Source organism: Callospermophilus lateralis, chromosome X (genome assembly GCF_048772815.1).
Source record: "Callospermophilus lateralis isolate mCalLat2 chromosome X, mCalLat2.hap1, whole genome shotgun sequence".
Classification (NCBI taxonomy): domain Eukaryota; kingdom Metazoa; phylum Chordata; class Mammalia; order Rodentia; family Sciuridae; genus Callospermophilus; species Callospermophilus lateralis.
Window position 1 is genome coordinate 48,520,560 of NC_135325.1, and position 5,784 is coordinate 48,526,343.

Below are 5,784 nucleotides of genomic sequence, written 5' to 3' on the forward strand. Positions count from 1 at the left end.
GAAGAGGTAGTAGGGGTGGGGTGGAAAGGGAGGAGAGAGAACTTATATTTGAAAAGATCATGACCACTCAAGATATTTAGAAATTACAAAATACACAGAATTTATGAGGAATTAAATTGCACAGTCGGGAATTTCATGTTTTAAAATGTCTTTGAGAAAAAAATTTTGGCTGGGGGTATTGCTCAGTGGTAGAACATGTGTTTGGCACATGCAGGGTGGTGGGTATGATCCCCAGAACAAAACAAATGAAAGAAAGAAACTAAAAAAGGAAAAAAATTTCACAATCCTTTTGTGGTTCATTAGCTTTATTGTTCACATTATTGTACGAGATGTTCCTCCTTCAAACCTTGCTGTTACATTGGCACATTATCACTCTGATGTGAAAAAGAAAAATATTTTCTAAATCTGTGATTCACTTGAGACCTATTTTGGAGTTAAGAGATCTGGTTTGTTAGAAGTAGCATGCACCTATCTGGGAGTGGCTACACATGTCTGTAATCTCAGGGACTCCAGAGGCTGAGGCAGGAGGATCAAAAGTTTGAGACCAGCCTCAGCAAATTAGCAAGACCCTGTCTGAAAGTTTGAAAAAACAGAAAGGGCTTGAGTGATAAAGTTCCACTATGTTCAACCTTTATTACAAAAAAAAAAAAAAAAAAAAAAGCACGCACATAAGAGTCCAAATCTATATCTCTTATTTACTAGTTATGCAATTGTCAATAAATTTTGGTTTTGCCGTTGTTTCTCACTGCTTGGGGCTTCATTTTCCTCAACTATAAAATGCTCTAAGCATCTTTCAAGGTCTTTGATAGAGTTAATGTGCATTTTTCTGGTACATAGTAGGAATACAGTAAATGGCAGCTATTATTATTTTAACTAAAGTCTGTCTTCCAAACACTTCTTGGTAGATAACCTGTGTCTGAATCTTTTGCAGGGTTTATTTAAAATCAAAATTCCAGCTGGGCATAGAGGAACATGACTGAAATCCCAGTGACTTCAGGAGGCTGAGGCAGGAGGATCACAAGTTCGAGGTCAGCCTCAGCACCTCAATGAGTCCTTAAGCAACTTAGAGAGACCCTCTCTCAAAATGAAAAATAAAAAGGTCTGGGGATGTAGTTCAGTGGTAAAGTTCCCATGGATTCAATCTCCAGAAAACAAGTAGATAAATAATCCTCATTTCCACCCTAAAATATCTGAATTAGAATCCTGCAACATGGATAGAATCTGCATTTTAGTTAAGTAGTCCTCCCACCTCTCCCTTATGGGGGTGTTAAGATATAGAGGGTGGGAATCTGCACTTGGAATTTTTCTCTTGCTGAGTCCTTGGGGGAGGGAAGGTCTCTTGGAAACTGGTGATTTTCAGTAAAAATGCTAAAAGGAGAGACATTCCTATGAAGACACTGAGAAAGCAGGGGAAGATATTATATTGAAAGCACAGCCCCAAAGGGCTCAGAGGAAGATATTGGGAGAGTGGAGAACAGTGCAGGTGAAGATCTAAGTGGATTTCCAGGTGACCTCTATGGAAATGTGAATTTAGGTGGGCGTAGACCAGATGGGCTTGAGGTTTTTTTATGGTGAATAAGGAGACTCAAGATAAGAAGCAGAGATGGGTCATCTTGTCTCCAAAGAGAAACTTGGTATGTAGTTGTTTTAATGTCAGAGATAGTCCATAATCAACCTAATCTAACTTCTATTGTTAGAAACAAAACATCTTATTTATTTATTTAAACATCTTATTTTCACAGTTTAAATAAATGTCAGAGAACTCATTTATTAATATAGATTACTCAATCCCCAGCCCTGCAAATAAATATGATTGATCACTAATAGGAGATAATATGTCTTCTATAAATCCATGTCTCTGTCTTTTCTCTTATGCACTGCTTTTAATTAGTTACATCAAGATTACTTTCTAGTTGCTTTGGTATGAGTTGTAAAACTGTTCTGTGCTTTCTAAACCAGAGCATCTGAACCTTTATGTTTGGATAGGTAAGATGGGTGATACTGCTTCACCAGTCAGGTTACTTTTAAATTCCCAGAAAGCCTAGAACAAAGAGAGAATTTTCATCACTGTTGTAATAGCTGGGGGGAAAAGGCATGACAGTTAATCTACTTTGAATTCCTCTGATACTAATGTAATTAGCCAAGCATATTTTATTTCTACTTTTGGCAGAATATTTGCAATAGTACTTCCTATTTCTAGAGTATATTTTCATGGGGGATAACAATCCCAGTTAATCCAGTTACAGGCTATTTGTGGGAGAAACAATATTAATCACAATATACTCTTTCAAAGAGATAAACTGAGTTCTCCTGAATCTAAAGATTTTCAATAACAATGCCAGTTTAAACCAGGCATTTGCCCTGTGCCTTGGCTTGTACACATAGTCCCAGCTAAAAGGGGGTGTTCTGTTGTTAGAAACAAAAGCAATTGTAAGCTTTACTACTAGCCTAAGGCAAATCTACAAGATGCTGTTTTTAAGGCTTTTCAGCTAAAAATACCTTCTACAGATGGTAAGAAATAAAAGGGGTCTACTTTCAGGCTTTGTGTGCTTCATTCCCTAATCTTTATTTTTAAGACCTATGAGTTGCCTCCTAAAGCATGTTACTGGGGCCCCTGCAATGGAATAAATGCATCAGTGTTAGCTTCCATACCTCTTTACAAAATGGATGTAGATTGAACTCCACTCTCCCAGCAGGTCTCTTTTTTCTTTTTTACTAGATACTAGGATCAAAGCAGAAGTCGACCACTAAGCTACATCTAGAGACAATTTTTTTTTTTTTTTGGAGACAGGGTCTTGCTAGTTTGCTCAGGCTGGACTCGAACTTGCCATCCTTCTATCTCAGCCTGATTTGTGAATTGTGCTCAGGACAGAGATTGTGTCTTTTGTATATCTAGTCCCAAAGCCTAGCACAGAGCAATGGGGCACACAATACTTATTGAATTAATTACTTAGTTAAATGAATAAATTAATGAATCAGAGGGCTGGGGTGTAGCACCATGATAGAGCTCTTGTCTGGCATGCATGAGGCCCTGGGTTTAGTCCCCAAGCCCCAAAATAAATAAATCAAATTAATTAATCAAAGATTATTTTATCTTATACAGGGTAAAAATGGGAGTTCATATCCCACTTGAATCAAAGTGTGAAATATGATATATCAAGAACTATGTAATGTTTTGAACAACCAACAATAAAAATTAATAAAAAAATATTATTTTATCTTGTTTCTTTCCATCCTGCTCTCCCCTTCCTCTGGTCAAACTGAAGAATATATTTAGAGTTCATATCTTTAATCTAATGTGAATTCCTAAAAGAGTAAATTTGGTAAAATGGAAGTGCCAAGCAGTAGACATTGTTTTCTGGTTAAATTGACTTTGATCTGTGATTCTAATTCAAAATATTTTAAAATATTTTCATTGGTACATTATAGTTATACAGAATAGTGTGGTTCATTTTGATGTAATCATAAATGCATGGAATATAATTTGTTTCATTGCAGTCTCTAGTACTTCCTTGTACTCCCCTCAAAAGTTTTTTTTTTTTTTTTTAATAAAGCACTCCCTGACTCAGTGACACACACCTATAACTGAGACAGGTGGACAGCAAGTTCCAGGCCAGCTTCAGAAACTTAGCAAGACCCTGTCTCACAATTAAAAATGTTAAAAGGCCTGGAGAGTTAGCTCAGCAGTAGAGTACACCTGGGTTCAATCCCCAGTAGTGAAAGAGGTAAGGGGAGACAGTACTTAAACTAAATGAACTGGTACTTTGTGGATGTCTTTTTTTTCACACAGCCAGTAGAATTTCTTAAAGGGAGTACTGAAATCTTAAAACCAGTGAGTTTATCCACTATCAAGAAAAATTTAGTTTCAAACACTAGCAGCCACCAAACTTTAAAAAAAAAAAAAAAACTTTAATTGGATAATATAGCTCCTCTTTTTAAAACTCTTCAACAGCCTCCCATTGCTGTTCTGATAGGATACAAAATCCGTAATATGAACTTCAAGCTAATTCGTAATTCATTCAAGAAATATTGATTGAATGCCTATTAGGTATTTTAAGCTTGGAAAATAACAGCCATGAGGGGATTGGGCAAATCCTCAGTATCCACGGAGCTTACCTGAGGAGGGATAGGGGCAGGTCGGGGAAAGACTGACAGACTATAAACAAATAAAATCAATAAACAGACCAGATAAATTCCAATGTGATGAGTGTTGTGAAAAAAAAAAAATAAAATGGGATATTTGTTACAGAAAATAACCTTTTTTTTTTTTTTTTTTTTTTAGTTTCCCAGGCTCCTCTTAATCACCTCAGAGAATTTCTACAATACTATTCCCTCTCCCAAGGCTCCTCCCTAGTCTTCCTGAAACATCATTCTCTCTTCAGGTCTCAGCTAAAAATGGCAGCTTTTCTCACTTAAAGGCTCCTTTTATATACTTCCATTTGTACACAGGTCTTCTTTGTAACGTTAATTACCTGGATAAGTATTTGTCTGGACTTGCCACAGGTAGGGTCTTCTTGTGTGTGGTCTTGTTATAGGTACAAACATATCCCTTCCAAACAGCCCAGGTATCCTTAAAATGAACAGAAGGACATTGTTTTATTTTTTCTTAAAGGTCACTTGATCAAGAGTAATAAAAACCATTTGAAGATCACATATAAGTGACAAGGGAAATGCAATTAGTCTGAATGAAAACTAAGTATTCAGTGATTGATTCAGATCATATTGTATTTGCATGTATACTCATCTAGACTTTTTCTAAGCATATTTATGCATACCTTTTAATATAAAAAGTAATCATACATATTCTTTTGTAAATTGCTTTTCTCACTAAATTTATAACCTGAACAAATGCTATTCAATGGGAGCTCGGAGGCATGCTGGGGATGGAATGCAAGACTTTTAGCAAGATACGCCAGCTCCCTGAGTTATATCCCCAGCCTGAATGCTATTTTATTATTATTATTATTATTATTATTATTATTATTATTTGTATCAGGAATTGAACTCAGAGGCATGCAACCACTGAGCCACATCCCCAGCCCTATTTTGTATTTTATTTAGAGACAGGGTCTCACTGAGTTGCTCAGCACCTCGCTTGAACTCACAATCCTCCTATCTCAGCCTCCCAAGTCCCTGGGATTATAGGCCTGTGCCACCGTGCCTGGCGCTGAATGATACTCATTTTTAATGCCTATGTAGTAGTCTACTATGTAGAACTAACTGTAATTAACTAATTATTGTTGAGTAGTTATCTTTCTTGATTTTTCAACATTTTCATTCTACACTACAATTAGCCTCTTTGAGATATATAAATATATAATACATATTTGCAAACTTGTTCATTTCTTTCCTGAAAGTGAATTTCTGAATGGAAATTTGTTGATCAAACAATATGGATATATTGAGGCTTTTGATTCACATTATCAAATTGCTTGTAAAAAGTTATATCAATTTGTACCACTAAGCATACAGATGTGCCCATTTCATTCTTTTCTTTCTTTCTTTTTTAAAAAATGTGTCCATTTCATAGAATCTTCATTAATACTTAAGTTTTTTTTTTTAGTTGTAGGTAGACACAATACCTTTATTTTTCATTTATGTGGTGCTGAGGATTGAACCCAGGGCCCCACACATTCGAGACACATGCTCCACCGCTAAGCTACAGCCCCAGTCCCAATACTTAATAATATTGTTTTTTTTTTTGTTTGTTTTTTTTTTTAGGTGTAGATGGACACAACACAATGCCTTTATATTTATGGGGTGCTGAGGATCGAACCTGGGTCG

At 36.0% G+C, this 5,784-nt stretch overlaps 1 non-coding gene across 1 annotated transcript; it reads left to right on the forward strand.

Annotated features, from left to right (window-relative positions):
* Positions 1 to 283: 283 nt before the first annotated feature.
* On the forward strand, positions 284 to 380 carry LOC143639602 (small nucleolar RNA U13). Its single transcript, XR_013154746.1, has one exon. It is a non-coding gene; the product is annotated as a small nucleolar RNA U13 (small nucleolar RNA).
* The last annotated feature ends 5,404 nt before the right edge of the window (positions 381 to 5,784 follow it).